The sequence below is a fragment of the Tetrao urogallus genome (genome assembly GCF_951394365.1).
Source record: "Tetrao urogallus genome assembly, chromosome: 4".
Lineage (NCBI taxonomy): Eukaryota > Metazoa > Chordata > Aves > Galliformes > Phasianidae > Tetrao > Tetrao urogallus.
This window is the reverse complement of record NC_136817.1, coordinates 36,452,467-36,475,349: the sequence shown is the minus strand read 5'-3', so window position 1 is coordinate 36,475,349 and position 22,883 is coordinate 36,452,467.

Genomic DNA, 22,883 nt, shown 5'->3' with positions numbered 1-22,883 from the left:
CAGAAACAAACAAAAAACAAACGAACAAAAAAAAAACCTACTCACCTTCATAACCCAAAGAGGAAATGTGGAACCCCATTTGAAGGAGATGAATAAGTGTTGTGTCAGGCCATTGCCACTCTATAATTAAGGCTATGAAAATCCATTTATAAAACAAAACTGAACACACACATGAACACACTGTATCACACACCCCTGATGATTATCCCCTTATCAAATGACCAACTATATCTCAACTCAATTTATGACTTCCCTGAATCGTTACTGAGACACGTTAGCTCTATTCATTACTCTTGTCTTTCAGGTGCGGAAATAAAAGCAAACAAGATGCAAACAAGTTTTTGGCTCTAGTGTTTTCTTTAGCAGGTGTGGTAAGACAATGCTCTTATTAGTGAAAAGTGTTGCAAGAACCAAAAAAAATACTGCTGGACTAATATACCGGTTTGCTCTGATACCCCCCACCAACAGAAAGACATTTTAAGAAAGCATATCAGAACTATTGATTATTTTATTTATGGTCATAGGCTACTAGTCTTTTCTGTTTATTAAAGAAAATGACAGAAGCCACAGCTTATCATCATGTAAGGCTACATTGTAACTCTATCAGCAAGCCTAATCAGTACTGAAGTCACATATCAAGGAAGTATAAATATAAAGCATATTCAGGTATCATTGATTTTACTCTGTTAGCATTCCAATTTGGAACTCAATATTACAATATGCAGCTAGCATTAACCAAATGAAATTGGGTTCTGAAAAAGCAGGTTAGGAATAAAATTAGTACCAGCACCATACTTTGCTGAGTATTTAGATAGCTTTCTCCCCATTTTTAAATCATACTAGCATCTTGTAGCCACCCCTTCATTTTTAACAAACTAATCAGATTAAGCCAGTCTCATCACGTAGCGAGACTTCAAATGTGGCGTTTCATAATATCTTCTGATACTTTAAAATGGCAAAAGGTTATACTAACAGCATCTGTTATTTGTTCTTCTGCTAAAGCTTAAAAATAAAAATATAGCTCCTACCTTCTTTTAAGGAGAGTAAGAATGGCTTCAGACGCTATTACTTGCACACGCAGTTTGGCAACCTGAAAAATAACAAGTCACATTTGTAAATACTAACACACTTTAACAACAACTGAAAACACACTTCTAATCCATACAGATCGCTTGTAAGTTTACCTGAAGTAGCTTGGTAAGTGATACAACAATCATTTGCCATTTCAAACTTCAACTGATGGATACTAATAGCTTTTTAGTTTTTGGCTCTAATTTCAATTCCCGAAGAATTAAAGAAAGAAACACAAACTTCTAAGAAGTTTAGAAGTTTATGGAAAAAAAAATAAATAAATAAAAAATGTGTATCATTTTTAATATTATTAATATTATTATTTTTTAATACATACATAATTTCAATTTTAGAAAAGTCACTAGGACAACAAAAAATGGACACAAAATTTGAACACCAATCTTGCTATTATGTATTTTTTTACTATTCAAGAGGAATCTGAGTACAATGACCACGGAACAGTATTAAAACACAAGAACAATATAAGAATTATGTATGTTTTGAGCTGACTTCAGCAAGTGATGGCTGAACATAAAACAAACAAATGAACAAAACCCTACTCACAATCAAGAAATATTTGCACCACACCCAGCCTCTCTACCTACAATTACATTTCAGAATTAAATCCATGCTAACTTAATACTTCAAAGTGCTTAGAGATAAGCATGCAACTTAATTTTCTAAAGCTTAAGTTCTGTAAAAACACATCTCCATTTACTATCATAAGAAAACAAAAGTCATTAGATTTTGCAAGTACAATTTCATACACAGAACTTCATCAATACAAAGCTAACAAAATAATTTGACTCATGAGTGCATATGCTTTTAAAATAACACTTCTCAGTATGGGTGAGCCAAGCCCCTCTAGTTCACTGCTCAGTTTCTGACAGTAAGAAAATAGAAGCCATTTCCTGTAATAAATTTCTTTATCTCACCCCTAGAATAAATGCTTATTGTACCTCAACAATTGTAGTACAACCTGTGATTGTTGTTCATAGATGCGTAGCTAGAAATATCCTTACCCCTCCTTTCCAAATGATATTGAAGCCACCTACCTCTACAATTTCCTTTGTTAAAAAATAAGTTCAGCTGCTTGTTCAGAAGAACCTCCTTTCATACCTTTAATCTATTTCGACACTTGTTACAGCAAGCATCACTGGTGTTTGGATTATAGGATCTACTGAATAACAGCTGTGTATCTATCTACTTCCTTCAAAGTTTCATAAATCTTGACCATATGGTACTCAGCTTTTTCCTTTCTAAACAAGGGTTTCAGCTTCCTTAATCTCTACTCACAAGGAAGCTGCTCTGTCTCCTTAAACACTTTAAGTGCTCTTTCCTGTAACTTCATTAGCCAAGTTGGGTCCTTTGTAACAAAGAACATCAAAATGATATTAACAGTTTTAAAAGAATTTTCTATGAAACTGTTCTGGCGTTACTGCCAAAAAGTAAATACTCAGAACAAAATCTCCTCAGAAATTTATAGCACTGTCAGACAACAAACAGCCAATAGCCACTGCTTACTTAACTTGGTTTACAAATGATTTTTTCTTCCGCTAGTAAAGGTATTGTTTAAGGAATGAAAATGTATGTTTTGTAAACATACCGGCTGTACAGAGAGAAACTGCATCTGCATCAATGGAATTTCCACCAAATGAAAAAATGCTGGATTTGTAGCAATTAACTAATTATTTCAACCACTATTGAGAAATATACACAATTGCAGTAGTCACCTACAGCAGTAGAATAAACTTCACTTTTGTGACAATATCAATTATTTAGGACAATAAGGCCAACTGTTGCCTACAGTACAGGCACTCTTCCACACACTTCTATTATATTTATGTGCATCTCTGAAGAATGTCACAAGACGTGGCAAGTACATGTGGAAGAGATGGCTGTCTGGGAACACTGCAATTAAATTAGACAATATGCATTTAAGATAATTAGATCCATCTGGCAAACTAGTAAAGGCAATAAAACTAAAAACCTTATTTAAATATATTGGCTGCTTATGACCTCATACCAATTAACAAGCAAAATTAGCTAAAGCTATCTTAGATGAGTTACATGGAAGGCTACACTTCTATTTTGCTTGCAGAAATCCTAAAAATATGTGCATATATAAGCAAAACAATCAAGGTACTAGGAAGAAACACCTAAAGAATTGCTTGGGAATCACCACAGTCTGGGAACCTAGGAAATTGCTTTTACCAACAGACCTGTGCAATTCGGGATAAAAGCAGCAGGGACATAACCCTTGATTTAAGGCATATCTATCATCTAGTCTAATCAGCTAGATGTGAAGATAAACAAATCTGGAATTAACGATTTTCATATTCTTATGAGAAAAATTCTAGTAGAAAGAAAACAGTCTTGCAAACAGAGATCAGTGTTCTCCAGCAGCTGCACTCTTATTTTCATCCAACAGAACCAAATTCTAAACCCCTCAGAGAAACACTTCATGTCAAGATTCATTCCTTGCTTCTCATTTATTAAAAAGAACTTGAATTATGTAAATGTCCAATTTGTAAGCAAATTAAATAAACTCCTTTCTTGAAAAGAGTATAAATGTGTCCCTTTGGGTAACAATGGAAGGTTATTCAAAAACAAGAAGTGTTTATTACCAATGTAAAACTTAATGGAAATTTTAAAAGCTCCATAGTCATAGCTTTTTGTGAATGTTCACTGTTTTAATACATATGTATTTAATTTTCCTAATAAGAAATTCCTAGATTCCAAAATGTTTCTAATAGAATTTCTACATTACTTTCTAAAATTTACAGAATAACAAAAAATCCTACAAACATTCCAACAAAAATATTGGGCTGTACCTTATATTTATTGTTTCCACAGCTGGGTTGCTATAAATATGCAGTACATGACAAATACACACACAAAACTGCATTAGACTCCTTTTATTCCCCGAACAATCTGAAACTCACATCTCTTTAATGACAAAGCAAGTATATGGACATCACTAAAACGTTCATCCCCAAAAAGTCAGGGAATAAGACTGGAGCTGTCATGTACAAGACATCAATATTCCAGACTGAAATACTACTTCATCTGCTAAGATCCCATAATTTGAGTTTCCAGGAGTGCCCCATATTTCTAAAAGAGATTAAATTGTGACAGATGAAACTTGTTTTCACATGTTAATAATTATATTACAACTTATTAATTCTGGATTCAATTACTTTGTAAAATGATTGTGATGTGGAAAAGAAGAAGCTTTCATCTCAAACTGAACTGTATTTCTGTACTTAAAATTTTAATCAAAGGCAAGACAGTCTATGTTTAGTAGTTCTTAGTCTTCTATACCAGGAAAACCAATTACAGTTATTATTTGAGGTTGCTTTTCCTGGACAAGTCAAAGAAAAAAATTCATAATAGGATTAGCTGCATGCAATAAATTGAAGATTCTGCTAACAGAACATTCAAACTTGAAGTTAGTCTTCTAAGCCAGAAGTCAGCTGCTCTGAGAGTAAATATCATTGTAACATTACATACTGAGTATTTCAGTACTTCCCTTAAACAAAAAAGATTGACTTTGAAATACAAAACTGTTCAACACAACTTATGCACACAACTGGAGTCTAAGCAAAAGCAAATTTGCAGTAGTACGTAACTATAACAGGCAAAGACCAAACAATGTCATATTCTTTGATTTGAAATGCTTAGTAATGAGAGCTGGAATTCATGGGCACTATGGAATTTACAGAACATTTCCATCTGAGAAACACAACTACATAATAACAAAATAAGTTTGCAATGCTATGAAGAAACCATTAACAGTGAACACATTAATTTTCAACAAAATGTTTTAAGTGCCCTATGCTGGTGTCTGGTCTGTTGAAGACAGGGAACAGGAAATCAGAACATCGTAAAATTAAGGAACTCTGCCTTGCTGAAACAAAAATTTTCAATATAATAGTGGTTCTGCATGCTTGATTAAGGGACCTCTAGCTTCAGATCCTGATTTGTAGAAGCTTGCCCATACTTATCCTGAAAGCCAAGTGCCATCATTATCTTGTAGCTAACATCCACTGAAACTTAATACCTCATTTAATCTTAGATATCATAAGGGACATGAAATTTGAGAAAGTTTGATTATTTGTTTTATACTTGGAAACTTCAAGAGGTCTTAAAAGACTGTGATGAACATCATAGAAAGGTGTAAGTCCCAAACAGACTGGACTAATAAACTAACCCTGCATTTTCTTTTGCAAGCCATCTTTACAAGAAAGGAGACCAGTTTAAAGCTTATGTATTTTTTTTTTTTTTTAATCATGGCATTCTTTTACCTTACCTAAAAAAGGATTATAAATATATATATATATTTATATATATATAAATATATATAAAATATAATAAACTTTCTTGCTTTTACTGATGAGACTTACAACTTCGCTTTTATCAAAGGACTAACTTGAACTCCTGTCAAACCAGAAGGAGTTTTTGAACCACCTTTTCCCTTAAAGGTCTTTATGAGAACCTCAATATGAAGAAAAGGCTTAGATGTGATAAGTCTATAAAACATTTTTGGACTTAGAACTTGATCAGGACAAAAGTTTTGGCTTTGAAAGGTACATGACAGATGCGGGAGTCCCATTCTCTTAAATAATACTGTTCTTCCTTTCAGCTGCAAAACTACCCTTTTGAAAAGAGTTTAAAAAACAAAACAAAACACAATACCACATCAATAATTACTGTAGAATTACCATTAGTATTTAAGCTTCGCCAGGTAATCACTTGGACACCTCCTGGTAATTTTTTCCCCAGGATGACAGAAAACAAGAGATCAGACAGCACTACGTCACTTCAGTCAGTTTTCCCCCAACAGGGATCACGAGCAGTCGGAAGCTGAACGCGTTTTCCTGGAGGAGAAAGAAATAAGGTGTATCACTCGAGTAACTGGGATCAATTAGGCAACTGAGCTTAGCTCTAACGAATCGGGAAGTCAGGCTTGAGGAGCTCTGGAGTACTTGTGCGTTTTGATTTTAAACAAAGCCTGCTGGCAACGAAAAGGCAAACAGGCATTAGGGCAGAGCTCAGCCCTCACAGTTACGACGCGCGGAGATGAGGAGTTCTGTCTCGCGCCTCGCCAATCCTCCACGCTTGGCAGCGCGCTCCCGCCGCGCCAACGCCACGCCGCTCACGGCACCGCTGGCCCCTCAGCGCTCACCTCGCGCGGCCGCGGCCTCCCCCGCCTCCCGGCGGTGCCACCTCGGCGGCATCCCCGCCGCGCCCGAACTGATTGGCGGAGCGCGGCCGGGTGCCACCCGCCAGAGGCGGGCACAGGGCACCTGCCCCGCCGGCGGCTCGTCGCCGCGCCGGGAGCCGGGCAGTGCATGGGGCGGGAGGGCGCCCGGGGAGCGGGACAGCGGTTCTCCGTACCGGCGAGGGGCAGGGCCGAGGGGCGGCCGCTCCCTGTGCGCCCGAGGGCATCTCCGGAGGGTCGACGGCGGCGCCGGTGCATGCGTCCGGCGGGCGGGAGGGCGCCGAGTCGGCAGCGCGGTGGGGCCGAGCGGGGGCGGAGGAAAGTGATGCGAAGTTGAGGGAGGACGGAAAAGGTGCCCTCTCCTCTCCTCGGCTCGCACCGCAGGGACAGCCCGGCAGCGCGGCAGGTGCAGCGGAGCCGGGGCGGAGGGTACAGGCGGGCCCGGCGCTCCCGGCGCCGCAGCGGAGGGGCTCCAGCGGGAGCAGGGCCTCACCTCAGGCCGGGCCGGACGGAGCCGCGCGCCCCGCTCGGCTGAAGGGGAAGAGCTTGCAGCAGAGCCCCGAGCGGCGGCTCGCCCCGGTCCTCGGCTTATTACCAGAGGCAGCGACGCGGAGAAACGGCCCCCGAGGAGAGAGCGGTGAGGGGAGCTCGGGAACTGCCCGCGGGCAGCGGGAGGGACCCGGCTCCGGCGGCCCTGAGGCAGAGGGCTCGCCGCCTGGGCGGGAGGGAGGCTCTCGTGTCACCTTGCCGCTCGCTCGGTTCTCCCATCTCTCCATTCTCACCTCGCACCGCTGCGCTGCGAAGGGGTCTGAAGGAGGGAGGGCGGGCGGCGGGGAGAGCCGCGGGCTGGAGAGCGGAGCCGCAGGGGACGCGGCCGTGGGACGCGGCGTCCCGCAGTGGCGGGAGCGGTGAGGAAGGGACGCCGTGCCCTTGCAGGGTACCGAGAGGGTTTGAGGGCAAAAAGGAACTTCTCGTTCCCTCCGCCCGTAGGCGCTGCCCTGAGCGGGGCTCGAAGGGAGGAGATCTGATTTGGGCGCCACACCTGGGAGGCACGGCCGCGTGACGCACGGCCGCGAGGCGGGAGCGGTCCCTCACCACAGTGGGCAGCGCGGGCCGAGGCCAACCGACGGCCGCCGCGCCCGGCAGGTGTCCTCCCCGCCCGGAGCTGGAACGAGCCGCTAACGCCTGCCGCCGTCCGTGCTGTTCCGAGGCCGAGGGGACGCGCTGGGGAAAAGTTTGGAGAGCGAAGTAAGCGGCGGCGGGGCGGGCTGCGAGGGAAACGCTGCAGCTCAGCGATACCTGGGAGCGGGGCGGGCTGTGGGACTGCTCCTTTCGGGCCGTTGCCGCCGCTTATACGTTAACTAGATGGCGTGGTTTCCTGGCCACCGGTATTGCAATGAGGGACCGTCGCCGACGGGCACCCTGAAGTTGTGTGTTATGTAAGCCTGGGGACGCCCAGCGTTTCCTTCCCTTCGCGTTACGGACCTGTGCGCGGGCGCTGGGCCTGGGACCTGTCCCGCCTGGGAACTGTGCCTCTCGCGCTGAGTTGGCGCTCAGGTTCGGAACGAGCTGCCCGGCCTGGGAGGAACAACGCCGCGTGAGTGCTGCAGAACTGCCCTGCTGCCTTTGGAGAGGAAGACAGGAGCTTAGCCTGAACTGCGCACCGAACGGGTCAGCCAAGTGACGGTATTTAGGCAGATGCTAAATGGTATCTTGTCTTTACGACTTGTTTACATACTCATTTTAGTATGACCACGAAACGGTAGGAAAGAAAATAAATAATACATAGGCTATTTTGTGTGCTCGTTGGAGTTGCCTTGGGAAGAAGAGCAGTGGATGAGTTCGGTAGAAGAGGTTCTTCAAGGACCTTTTCCCACAGCAAACTCCTTCAGAGCCGTATTTGTGTTTTTCATACTTAGGCCAGGGGACCTGATCTGGGAAATAATTCATATAATGTTGGTTGTTTCTATATTTTACAAATGGCCAGGGTTACGCTTCCTATCTGGAATGGCCTGCCTGCTTTTCCAAGCAATTATCACACAAGGTCACTTATGTATTTTAGCTGAGCTAGTTTTATAGCACTGACACAACACTGTCTGCTGTTAACCTTTACTTCACATTTCCTTGTTTTTGTTCTTCTATTTCAGCCACTGATCCAGACTGGATACTGCAGTGACTTTTTTTTTTTTTTTTTTTTTGTAAGCTACTATTCATGCTAGAGTTCTACATTTTTTCAGATGGCTTTCATGCAGTTGTGAGCTACTCTTCTCGAAAGAGTTACCTGTGAAATGCTAGGCAGTGAGTGCCTGGCCTGAAGCACTTGCTTTGTGACCTTTGTGCAGTGTTTTGCCACTAACAGAAGCTATTTGCATGAAACAAGAAAATGATATCATTTTGTGTGTGCTAAGTCTAAGGAGGAACTTTATAAATAGCCCTCATGTTTCATGTTCTTAAAACACTGAGCAGTTGCATTGTTTTGAAATAAGATTTGGATGGGGAGACCTATGGGACTAACGAAGGGTGGAAGGAAGATTCAGAGACGGTGTTGTCTCCTGGTTCTGCCTAGGGCTGAGCTTTGCAGGAGTCTCCTCCCCACCTGTGCAAGCAGGGTGGAGGGCAGCTGCTGTACCAGGGCACTGATGACTTAGCAGTGGATCAGGTCCGTGCACTGGTGGCACCTCCAGTCTGGTGACAACTGCTGGCTCTTGTAGTTCACCAGGTTTGGGATTAAGGCAACTTTGGATTGGTGCCCTATAATAAACAGATAATTCAGTTACTGCTGAGAAACTGGAGGGAGTAGGGACTGCTGCGTTTATGAGATGCCATATTTAATGCCATATTTACCACATGTAGAACATTTGACGGGTTATGCTGTAAGTCTCGTCGACTCTTTGGAATAATAGTAGTCATAATGGACTTACTCAGAGGAGTTGTACTGACATAGTAAATGAATACTAGATAGTGCTGTCAATCATGACAACATAGTCAAAGTTTGTAGTGAACTTTGCCATAATTTTCTGCCACATATAATTTGCTGCAGATGGATTTTATTGATTTCTAGCAATTTATTTAATTTCCTGGGCTAAGAAAAAAGAATTATTAGTCGTCTTCCTGTGGTAAGTGTGTTACTACATATGCAGACATTGGGTAAGAAAGTACTGTGGTAAGCCTCATCTGCAAAATGGTGTCGCTGAACATGGTTCTGTGTGGAGCCTTTTTTGTACTCGTTGGGCGTTGCACAGAAAATGTGTTTAAGGGACCGCTCCCAGCAATTCAAATATTTTTGACAATTATACTAATAACTGTATAAAAATCATATTCCGACTTCATTACTTTCTAATTGACCTCCCTGAACATGAAGTGTGTCGATTCTGGCTTCATCAGCTAAACATTTTATTGCCCTACCTTTCTTCATGTTTTCCATTTTGGGCTCATTAAGGCCCTTCTTTTCATGTTGACGTGTTAGTCATCTTCCTTCCTTTAGAATTGTACCAGGGACTTGCATCAATTTACTTCATCTTGAATGAGCTCCTTATCGTTTATTTACTAGAAAAATCCAACTACAGTTTTAAAAGCTACTGAGATGTTTGTTGTAAGATCATATTGAAGAAGTGCTTATTAAATTAAATACCTCTTCTCTGCAGATCTTAACGGAAATGCTTTTATTGCTGTTTCATTATTGTAGAGTGGTATTTAAGAAGGGAATTGTTTTAGGACTGCTGATACACTAGAAGCATTTGAAATCATTTGTTCTCTTTTTCTCTTGGACTTTTTTTCCTTCAAGAGTACTTAGAATGGATTTATTTTATTTTTTCTTAAACATACAGATCAAAGGGTTGTTTATGAATAGGTATTACCAGAAGTCTGTGTTTTTTTTCCCAAGGTTGGCTGTAATTGCATTGAATTTTCAGGCCTCGTGACATGCAAGGGTTCGCGAACCCTTCACAAAATATTTCATGGTTTGTAACATCTAGCTCAGCGTGTGAGATAATGCAAATATTACTTATTGGGAGAAAGTCTAAAATGTGTTGTAACTTTCTAAATAAAATCTTGGGAATGATTGCTGTTTTTTGCACCAGTTCGTTAAAAATTTTCATTGTTTTTTTTCTGTATAATATTTTGCTATCTAATAGAAGAAGGATTTTTAGTTACTAAAAGTCCCAGTCAGCTTTTCTTTTTGCTCTGTTATGTACTGACACCATGATACTTATTATATTTATTTTGCTATTTATATGACAGATTTTTGCAGCAGCTCTCTATTTAGAGCCAGTATATTGAAGAAGAAGTGAGTCCTCTTGGAAGCTTTTAAAATTTTTGTTGGTTTTAACATACAATCTTATATGTTCTTAATCCCTAGATGTGGGAAGAGATGACATAAAACCTACAGATTTATGAAATTATATGCTCATATACCTGGGACTAAGGGACACGCATACCATCCTTACTGATTTTTTTGTACTATTGGAAACAGTATATACTACATCAGTTAAAAAAAAAACAAAACAAACAAAAAAAACCAACCCTGTACATGCAACAATTGTGGCTGAAGGAGCTAAAGAGGAGTTGAAAGACAATGTAGGTACTTGTTTTCTAAATGGACTTGTAACAAGTCAGGTTATCTCTAGTTATTGCAATTTGTCTTCAGTAGCACAGTTGTCATGCACATAATTTTACGTAATGGAACAAGTACAGCTTTCTTCTTCGCTCTGTGCTGTTCTTTCGTCCTATGAATGGATCGCTCAGCTTTATGAGAAGTGAGTGACTTTTCCTTCCTGCTCAGAGACCGAAGGGAGAATTTAATGAGAGGTGCTGGGCCAACTTCAGGTTCTGAACTGAGTTAGAAACGAACCCTGATGCCCTGGGGAAACAACGTGCTTTTTAGAAGAAGAAAACAATTTGACGGATTCTTTAAGTGTGTTTATGAGGAGATTGTGATGTGGATGTGGAAAGTGGAGTTCCTTAATTTAAAACGGGATTCCGCTAAGGAAATCATTTTCAACCATAAATCAACCGTAAGTCTGTAGCAAGTTGGTATTTCACACGCTTGTTACACATAAGGATTGAGTGTATTGTTCCAACAACTTTCAAATATTAGATCTGTAATTCAAGGACTGGGAGAGAAATGCATTTTAATCAGTCCTGAATCCAAATTTGGTGACTTTTTTTTTTTAATTTCCCAATTTGGAAGTCATTAGACTTTCACTTAAGTCAAATGAATAAGGCTTTGTAATTTAGCACCAATAAAATCAATTTATAAAATGCAGGTTATTAAATGGGGCTGTAACAATTTTCAACAAAAGCATGTCTAGTGCTTGTGTTGCTTCCTATTTCCTTAACTTCCTTCTTGGGACATCTTTGTTATCCCCCTGATTTAATGTTAGAGATAAGAGATTTTCAAATTTGAAGGAAAATCAGATATTTCTGAGTTTACGCTATGAGATGCATCAAAGAAATATGTCCGTCTGAATGAAATGTGGGTTAAAACCAGGAATTTTGGATGGAACAGTGCTGTAGATAATCCTAAAATTTACACAGTGTGTAGATGAACAGCTTGCTTTTAAGGTTGAAATCAGAAGTACAGCTAAGAAGCCTGTGTACCCCCCACCCTGACAAACTCAGTGTAGCTGGTTGTGTTTTCTGGAGCATGTAACACTTGGGATCTACTCTTTTGTATGCAGTTGTACATTTTTGCCTGTTGGCAGCACTGTTCTGGACTCATTGAGATTGTAGGTGGTAATTCATTTGGATCTCATTTGTTTTATGAGAAGAAATATTCCTTCCCCACACCACAGTTTGATTGAAATGTTATTGTCTGAGATAAAACATGGTAAAGAGATGCAAGGAATAACAGTGCAGACATAGTAGATATGCCAAGTACATTAATGTTTCATATTCTTGGAAACTATAATGAAATATTCTTTCAGAAGAGTAATTCTTTGGTTTCTCCCTTCCTATTCTTAGTAGCCATTACTGAGCTGCAGTAATAGTTTGTTGTATCATTTTCAGATTAGTAAGCATCACAACTTTTTAATGGGATAGCTGTTAGAGGATACAGGTGCTGTACGCAGACAGCTAAAGGTTTATTTTGTATATTTGCTTGCAAAGTCATCAGTTTCGCTTCAACTCGTAAGTGCTGGAAATAACTTTTTTTTTTTGTACTAGCTTAAGTGCCAAAACATTGCAGTAGTGGTATCTTTTAAGTGCATTCTTGAATTGAAGGTTGCTACTGCTGAAGATCTTGTAAGTGGCAGCACTTGGGGTAGAGCTGCAGATAGCAACACCTCTGCAGCAATTTCACTTGGTGAAACACCTGATTGTGAAATGGCATTTGCATCTGCTGGTCCAAAGGGCATCTACTGAAATTGCATTTTTTTTGGCTATGGGCTATCGGCTGCACCGATACTCTGTGAAGTTAGCTACACGCCATGTAAATCTTGCTGCTACTCTATACCTTGCTGTAAAATGAGATCTGAGTCTCTTAAATTTTCTTCTAGGGTTCTCTTCTACTAAGCTTGTTATGCCTGAGGGACATTGGAGAACTCATTATTTAGACCACTATCTAAATAAAAGGTGTATACTAATGTGCTATAAATACGGATAAAGACTTATTGTGGAATTAGATTGTTGATCAAGTCTTGCTGACTTGAAGAATGTTTTTGCCTGCACTGGGATATTTCAGTGAGATCAAGGAAACTGAATCTTCAGAAGTGTGTTTGTATGTATGGTGTTTAATAGTCGGGCACAGAAATATCTCAAAAAACTGAGCAAAGTGCTTCTGGAAGGTTCTCCTTGTAGAAATTGTTCCCAGCAATCAGTGGTAGGATATTGGAGATGATACTGGTTTCTTGACTGGATAGGCCAGCATGGTGTTTGGGAAGCTATTGCTCGTAGAGTCTAAAAGTCTGTAAGTGAGCTAGATGATAGTGTAAATAGTGGGAGGACTTGCATGGAAACTCAACGAAGCACATTTGTGTGGCAGCTTTAAGTTATGCTCTTTAACCATTCATAGCAACGTATTTTTAATTACTCTGCCCTGTGGTACTTCAGCAAGTGTGTAATTTGTCAGTTAGCTTTATTTTCATGAAAACACACTCAACTGGGGAGACTCCAAATAAATTATTGTAATCTCACTTGTTGTTGAACAGCCAATGCATTATTACCATAACTTTTAACCCTTACATATATATAAATAACTTGATAACTACAGCCCTACTGTATGCAAAGAGAACATGGTGTTGTAAACCACTATCAATGTTTGTTATTACACAGTGATAGTACTAAAAAAGTTGCAGTTGCTTTCCAGAAATGGGGTGGGGGGGGGAAGACAATCCCATCTTCTTCAAAGCCCAGTGGCAGTGGGTAAGGATAGGTGCACCTGTGCCCATCTGGATGGTTTGTTGCTTATTTGTTTTACACTTTCTATACCTCTGTGGTCTTTGAAACTGCAGGTAATCACTGTCTTAACTCTCTGCAACTGTCAGATTTGTCTCATTTTTTTCTTTGTTTGCAAATTAACCAATTGTACTTAATTCTTAGATCATCTTTCAGGATATTACCACTTTATTAATAAACAAAACAAAGCCAACAAAAACCCCAATCCTTATCTTCAGTCATTTTCCTTTCTGAAGGTACAATACAGTTTTAGTCCACTACTGATATTAGAAATTGGCAGGAAGTTTTTGTGTACTTAAAAGTGTGTTTATACAGCTACTGCAAAATAAAAAGCAAGTCTTGAGTCTTGTTTTTTAACTCTTGTGGGAGTGCAGTCTGCATCTCTTAAGATTTCTGGGTTGTTTTTTGTTTTCTCTCATTCCAGTAGGATTTTAAGATTAGCGGCTATGAGCCTTAAATTAGAGAGAAAAGGAGTTATGTACAGTACTTTCATCTTTAATCTTATTACTGAGTTGTACTAGGAGATAGTTTGGAGCAGGCTCCATAAAGCGCACACATATCTGAAAGCAAGAAGCAGTTTAAAAAACAAAGCAAAGAAACGCCTGCCTGTAAATGCACACATTTCCAAAACAACCTAATAACATCCAATCTGGATGCTGTTGGAATACAAGTTGTTGCTGCAAGTGATCTTAAGCAGTGCAATTAATTGAGCTGAATAAAAAGGAAAACATTTTTAATAAAGTGTTTTAACTTTGAATGTTACCCGCTGCAGTAACAAGTGTTCTGTAGTTTCCCTTGTGAATCTGTTTGTGTGGCTTATTAAAATGTAGTTATTTGCTATAGGATGAAGTCACAAACAGAACAAAGAAATAATTCACTTCTTCTGGATGTCATGTGATGGCGTGACCAGGGAGAGCTTGTACCAAGCTGAAGCTAGCTGAAGTGAAAGATGAAGCATCCACCCAAAGGATTATCAAAGTTGGAACAAATTCCCAATAAAGCGCTTGTTTCCAAGGATTATGTTGTTTCATACCCTGAATCTTCTTTGAGGCAAACTTCATGTTTGCATGATCGTAGCCTGTAGCCATAGGCTTTGTTACATCAAGTTTACTGCAAATGTCTCTGCCAGCTGATGTGATGCATCCCTCTTTCTTTCCCTGTGTATGTAAGAGGATCTCTTCATTTTTCTCCAACTTAATATCTGTACTTCTTGATCATGCAGCATGAAGCGTGTTGTGATAAGCTGTGCTATTACCAGGGCTGTTCTTGGCACACATTGTCATAGCAGGAGCACAGGGCCTTTGTTTTCGAGCCAGTGAACAGCATCTTAACCAGCACCGAGTCCTTGGGAAACACAGTGTGACTTGCTGACTTCTGTGTTCATATCCTTCCCCCCATGTCCCAACATCATTTCTGCTTGTCTTTCTTGCGCAAAACAGCTGAAGTAGGTTGAGAAACACTGCTTTTAGATTTCAGTACTTTAAAAGAAAGGTCTTCAGAACTTGAGGCAGCTCTGCCAGGAAACACATCTTTTGGTACTAGAATACTGCATTTTCTGAGAGCTCTAAACACTTGTAAGGAAGGTAGATAGTTTGGGAGAAAACAGGAGAACGTTTTTCTCTGTCAGATGTATCTACAAGGAATATATGTGTTGTACTTTAGAAGAGGTGACTTTGTTTTGCTGAATGTAGTCAGCAGTTAATTTTCCTGGGTGTTGGGGGTGAAGTAAAGATAGCGAGGAAGAGACTGTCTAACATGGAGAGCAGATGCAGATGAAATTGAGCCATCTGTGCACTGATACAATTTGCATTTGCTTGAAGGTACGTGAGATTTGGAGCACACTTTTTTGTTTCTCAGCTTTCTCCTCTGTGCTTCCTTATAGTCCTGAGGATACTGGAGGGTGCAGTGGTTTAAATAAAACATGTATACTGATGTGCTGTATTAATGGCCCATCAGCTCCACTGCCACACGTCTGTACATGCTCAGCTTTGCTCTGTTCAAACCGATGCACCCAACCTGACATAAGCTGGTCTACTGCTGTCTCCGCTGTTTGCAGTTGTGGAGCTACATGCTGCTGCTGGCAGCCATGAGACAGGGGGCCTGCTGTGCTCTGGGCTGGTCCTGCTGTGGAGCATTTGGTTACGGGTTTGAGCCTAGGCCACCACAAGACAGGCTGGGATTTTTGTACTTGCAGCCCATGTAGGCCTGACCAAGCCTTACAAAAGAATTTGCAGTCACGTTGAATTTTAGTAAAGAGTTTATATCCAAATCAGTATTTGCAAATACTTCAGTTATTCTGAAAGTAATGCCTTCTATTTATTTCTGTGGAAACTATGAGAGGTACTAAGAGTGCATTAACACTTGATAGAGCAAATTCTCAGCTACAAAGATCTGTTTTTCAGCATAGTCACCACCGGTAGCTATGCATTTTTGCAAGTGATGAAAAAGAGCGTGCATGCTGTGCTTGTGAAAGTGGGCATGGCCATTTGGAACATCGCTTATCTTTCACGTCGCTGTCGCCACTGCTGAAAAGCACCACCCACTGCCTCACTGTGCTAACAGCCACTGGTGGGGCTCCATAAATGTTCAGTAAGCATCAGTGAATGTCAGTGGGTGCCATTTTTTCCCCATGAAGGAATTCAGTGCCACACCTTTGCTTCATACGTACTTCCATGTCAGGCACCATTCTGTCAGACTGCCACTCTGTTACACTCCTTCTTTTCCCAGCTCTCTCAGGTGAAATCATGTATTTAATTAAAAACCTAATATACAAATAAAAAGTCATTACTGAAAAGAGCTTCATAAATTGCAGAGCCTGTGAAAAACCTCTTTGTAACTGTTTTGCTGCTTTCATAACTGATGCAGTAAGTCTGTGATGGATGCTTACAACAAAATGTCTATAAATCTTCCTCTCATCTGTAGCTGTGACGTTCTTGCAGTCATTGAAATGCTTAAGTCATTGGGTAGGAATGTAGGAGTTCAAGAAACGGCTCAAAGCAAATGCAAAACCCCATCCCTGTTTATGTGTGCACAACTGCTTTCTAATCATTTGCACTGATTTCTTAATTTATTCACTTGGTTGAAATAGGCGCTTGTAGTTACAAGCCAAATCTTACTCCTTATCTAAAACATTGCAACACAAAGTAAGTCATAGTATGCACTTACCTCAGTAATTTGTTACAAGATCTTTGATATGAAAAACTTCAGAATACAAATGCAGAGGTTCTGCAATACTTCTTATCAGAATCTCTTCCCAGACAATGTAGTTTGCTGTTTCAAGGCTCTGTACATCCACAGATTCTGATGCTTTCATCTCTTCCATCAAGTGGGTTGTTGATTAGCAGTTACTTTCTTCTAATCTTAATCTGCAGTTTGCTGCCTGAAGTTAATGTATGGGCTTTCTTTTCTTTAGCTCTTAAAGGTTTATGGCATAACGCTTCCTATCACCTACGGGAAAGGTGCTCTGCAGCAGAGTTACAGGCAAAGAACAAATTTACAGTTGCCAGCTTTAGAGGTTTAAGAATCAACTTTTAGACTGGAGAAATAGCCGGGATCTTCCAAGTGGTCTTAGTCTCATCTGCTGTGTCTCTTTAACAGTAATCTTCCAGTGTCTGTAATAATTTGCTCATTTTCTGAAATTTGCTATTATAATTTGATCAGTAAACTTGTTCATGTTGTAGCATTTTTGTATGGCAAGGGTTGGCAACAAATTCTGATTTGCACTGGTGTTCAATCTTGAAAACTGAGAGGGTCTGGAGTTTATTTTTCTTCAAAAGAGTTCTTGGAGGAAATCACAAATAGAAGGTGATACTTATTCTCTTATTCCTTCACTCTCTTCATAGTTTACAGAGCACATTGCAATATTGTTTGTGTGTGTGTTTACGTTTCTGTATTTTTGTCTTTAATATCAACTGCTTGTGGCTGATAGAGCTAAGATTTGGTTTGGCTGTGTGTATTTTATTGCTGAATCATCCTGTAAGCAGCACTAGAGATCCTTTTATTTGTTTTGGAATATTTTCTTCCTCTTTCAGCTTTACACTTGAGTGTAAGTGCTTTTTCTAAGCCATTCCTTGTTATCTTGGGCATGATAAAACGCTTTGCTTACAGGGCCTTTGGTCATGCAACCAGCTACGTAGAGCTTGGTTCATTATTTGTTTAAGTGAAATGTTTACAAGCCTGCAATGGTTGGATACAATGTTTTATCTGTAAAACTGTATTTAATAACAGCGAAGGCAAACAGATTTGCACATGGAATAAGTAAACGTCAATAGGATTTTGAATAGGCAGTACTGGGCTTCAGTAAATCAGGTAACATAAGTAATATGTCAGGTAACAACAGCCTGCTTTTTGAACTCATGAGCCACTCTGCGAAGTAGATCTGGAGCCAGTGCTCCAGTGCCTGCACAGCACGGAAGTGTTTCCTGATGGTCAGAGGGAACTGCTTGTGTTCTAGTTTGTGTCTGTTGTTTCTTATCCTGGCAGAGGGCACCACTTGGAAGCTCCTGGCTTTGTCCTCTTTACACCCTCCCTTTAGATATTTATTCACGCTAGTGAAATTCACCCCTAGGCCTTCTCCAGGCTGAAGAGTCTGAGCTCTCCCAGACTCTCCTCCTAGAAAAGGTACTCCAGTTCCTGGATCATCTTGGTGGTCCTTCACCAGACACTCCTCGTATGCCTGGATCTCACTCGTGCAGGGGAGCCCAGAGCTGACCCCAAAGTCCGGGTGTGTTTTCATTGTGCTGAGCAGATGGGAAAGATCATCTCTGGCAAAACTCTGCCCAGTGTAGCCCAAGAGAGCAGTGGCCTTCACTGTGGCGAGAGCACTTTGCTGGCTTATTTAAGATTCTTACGATTGCTATGCATTGCATTTTACGTAGTGGGGATTAGTATGAGGGCTGCTCCGAAAGTAATGCCTCCTATATTATGATATTGACCCACAGTGTCAGATGTGGATGTTGCTGGTATAGCAGTAGAGATTGAACCTTCCCACATATTTTCTGTCATTGAACTCTTCCGTGTGGAAAAAACGACATCCATTCATATTCATCAGTGCTTGCTGAACACTTATGGAGACCAAACTGTGAATGTTAGCACAGTGAGGCAGTGGGTGGTGCGTTTCAGCAGTGGTGGAAGGCAACCTCCCCTGTTCTGCATCTCCCAGTCTGGAAATTGGTCAGTTTTGCAACTTAAATGTGTTTAGTCACTGATCAAATACACCTCATTTCTCTGTTCAAAAAATGCTGTTTTTCTGTCTTTTGTTCTAATTGGGTCTGATGATGTGTTATTTTGAAGAGTTCATAACATTAGAAGAAGGTTTTTTTTCTTTCTAAAATAATGAATTTCATATAACAAGCTGATAGTAGAGAGAGAGGATGATACTCTGAGCAAGGCTCAAGGAATAAATCTGTACATTACCTGAACTCTGGTACCAGTTTGCACTGCTTGCATGCATAAGTGCATGTAAATCTCAAATTTCCCCCTTTTTGGTAATTGTACTTCTGTGATATACCTCATTAGCTTACCACTCACACATAGGCATTTCTGTGCTAATCAGCATTTGCTCTTGGGTTTGCAGAGGTGAAAATCTAGTTGGTACGCTTGCTTTTCTAATGTGTAGTCGTATCTGTTAAATTGTAATTAGTAATTGGAAACCTTCAGGTAAGATGAGAGCAAGCAGTGGCTGGGAAGATTGTTCCTTTGCTGTCAGAGCAGTGCTGCTGCTTCATACGAAGGGCACCTTGCTAGGCACTGGTCCTAGGCTTCTGACCTAACTGCCCAGGTGGGCCTTAGCAAATCTACAGAAAGACTAAAAGGGTCTGGAAAAAGTTACTACCATCACAGTACTCTGTCTCTGTCTACTTCATTTGCTTCTTTGGAAGTGAGGAGCATTGGGTGGTATCAGTGAATAAGTATTACTTTTGTACAGCGTGTAGTTTTCTATGGTACATGTAAAAGTAACAGGCTCTTATGCACTTCTAAGTGTATTTATCACTAGTGCTCTGTTTGAATTGAAGTTGTGCTGCATACCGAAGTGCTTCACAGCCTCTTCAGATTCTAGAACTGATGGTGCCAGTAAGGAACCCACTGAAAATTGCATTTCTGCCTTGAAAATGGGAGTTTCTGTGAGATTCAGAAATAGTAGGGTGTGTAGGTGAATGGTGAAAGGAACCAGAGGAAAAGTCTAAATTTTAATTAAAGGATGATTGGCATATTATTAAGGATTGGCAGAAAATCTTACCTTCAGTATGTTTGTCAGTGCTGCAGCTGATTGCTGCATAAATTATTAATTTGAATGATATTGAAATCATTTTTAGAATTGAAATACAAGCATCATATTTGTTCAATTTTAATAGTGTGCATTTTAAGACTTTCCTCACATAATTCATATAAACTTAAATGTTCCTTGATTTCTTTGTTTCCATGTCTTCCTGTATCAGGTCCTGAGTAAAACGCTGACTTCTTATCTGCATAGTCACATTTCCTGTTCTCAGTCCTGCTTTGTCCTTCTGCATGAATAGGAAAATGTGCCTTCCAAAGAACTAAGTCAGAATTTAGACCTTCTGGACAGCTGAAAGCATCCTTCTAACAGTCTTTTCAGTAGGAGCTTGGTTTTCTGTAGTAGCTGTTAAAACTTGTGCTTTTTCTTTCCTTTCAAAAACAGCATGTAGGCCATTAATTCTGTGAGAAGCCATTGGAATAGGTTTAATGTTTAACTTCTTGGTATTTCTTTAACTTCTTCCAATAGCCAAACCCTTTACAGACAGCAGTTGCTTTTACTCATCTACTACATCTACTCAGCTGTTCCTTCAATCTCCTTTTTCTCCATACTTGTTCGTGGTTTTGGGGCTTTTTGGCTTGAGTAGTAGTGTTTTCAATTCAATAACAATTGTCTCAGCAATTTTTTAAATGAAAGAAAAAAGGGCTTTTTTCTTTTTCATTCTCAAACTTAACATATATCCTTATCCTATAAAAGGATACTGTGTGCTAGCTTAGACACCAACAGATCTTTAATGAAGGCAAATCTAGGCAAGAGGTGGAAGACTTTTTGATTTTTAAGTCTTATTAACATCTTGGAGAAATGTGTCATCTTTGGCTTTTTTTTCTCCTTACTACAAGGACACCTGATGATTCCTATTAATATAGGATTCAGCAGCAGAAGGCAGTTACCTTTTTAGTTATTTTGGTGAGTGGTTTATTCTGGTCAAATGCAGTATAAGATCAATGCCATTGTTCCCAGTATAAAAAGGACTCTTAGTGGGTGTTTCTCTAATACTGTTGGATGTTTAGTATCTCTGTGGTTTGGCAGTTCCTGTACACGTGTTTTTCTTTCTCTGTGAAAAGAGGGGTTCCATAATACATTTTGAAATGTGGTTTTTATTGGTTCTGACTAGTGAAGGTACTGTATGTCACAAAGATCTAGGGAATTGTGTCATCTGCAGTCCTTGGTTCCATAGTATGGGGAAAACTGATGTTTCATAAACTGTCAGTAATTATAGTGACATCATGTTAGCTGGCCTAGTGCTTTAGAGGACCTTTGAAGATTAAACCATCCCATATGTTTTCACTTAAAGCAGAGCTGTTGACTGAGGGCGGGGATGGGAAGAGATAGTGTGATATTCTAATCTTCCCAAGGAAGTGCAGCTGTAATGCCGCGTGGCTTTGGGTGGCATGCGCATGACGTAAGCTGTGGAGAACGGGCCTTGGAGCTAAGGATTGTATCTTTCTGTTTGTTAGGACGTGCTGTGCTCCAGCCTGTATCAGGTCAGGAGATCAAAGTGCACCACGGGATGCTTGCATCTGGCAGCCTGTTGGATCATGGCTTGCCTTCAGGTGCTGCTACCATTGATTTGCAATAATTTAGAAACATAAATTCTTTCTGCATTTCCCAATGCGCTTACTGTTTTGTAATATCCCTCCTGTTGGCAGAAGTGGTACCTTAATATACGATGAGAATGCTTCTAGCATGAGGAGTGTAGTCAATAACGTTTTTTTTCCAAGTTTGATTAATCACTTTTCTTGAGTGTTTCATTGATAAGTGGTTTCTATTCCAAACAAAACTTACCTGGTGGGTGTTATCCTCCAGCACTGCTGATCAGCAGAGCGTGATGATGATAGTTGAGCGTGGCTTGTTTGTCTGTGGATGCCAGGCCTGTGTTCTTCACTGGTAGAGCCCCTGCAGCTCTAGCCGTCTGTGAACATGTGGGAGTGAAGCATGGTGCTGAGTGGAGTGATTAACAGCACCCGGTCTGGGCACATCCTTCCAGTCAGGCTCCTGGAAGTCAGCTGAGCTCTGTGGAGCGCTGCACTTTTATAGAGCCACCAATGAAAGCAAAGGCCTGAACTGAGAAGTCAATTTAATGCTTTAAACACAGCCTGGTAGGTCAGGGGTTTCTGCTGCAGATGTAACAATGAAAAAAAATAAGTAATGCAATACTGGACTTCTGTTTTTCTTGACGTTGATGTCATCATTCATTTTTTTTGCCGAAGTTTTAATAGTTTAAAGTTTTAATCAAGGGGCAAGCTGTTTCTCATATAGAAAGTGTTCTTTTTTGAAGTTGGAGAAAAATACAGAATCGCTGTTTATTTTTATTTTGATTACTGCAGTTTGCAGAGGAGGAGCTGTTTTGGGGTAACTTCTGACACCCTAATTGAAGCAGGTTAGCAAACAACTCAATCTCATCTGATGTCAGATGAGTAATATGTGCTGCTGGTAATATTTGCGGCAAGTAATTTTCTTCCTCTTCCACTGACATATTATCTTGGTAAAATTGGGCTTTGTGCCTCAAAGCAGTGAAGCTTCTTGGAGCACCTGACAGAACACTACTTCAGCCCATGGATGTGTTGGCATTCCAGCAATCTCAGTGTGTTTCCTTTGCTTCTGTTTCTTCCTGCCTGCTTGTGGGCACTGTAAGATTTTGCATCACCTCGTTGTACAGCAAGCTTTTTCACAGGAAGACAAAACAAAAGCAGATTAAGCCAGCTCTCTTTGCCCTCACAGACTTCTAAATTGAATTTGCATGCGTGCAAAGACAGCAGCTGGTGATTACTTAAAATTGGAAGGATTCTAGTGATGGTCAGTTATGTCCTAGGTAATGGCTAAGGCTTTCTGAAGATGAGTGTGGAATAGAAGTCAATTAAGAATTTCACATGACAAACATAATGCAAATAATCTGTGTGCCTTGTTGCAATTTTGCAG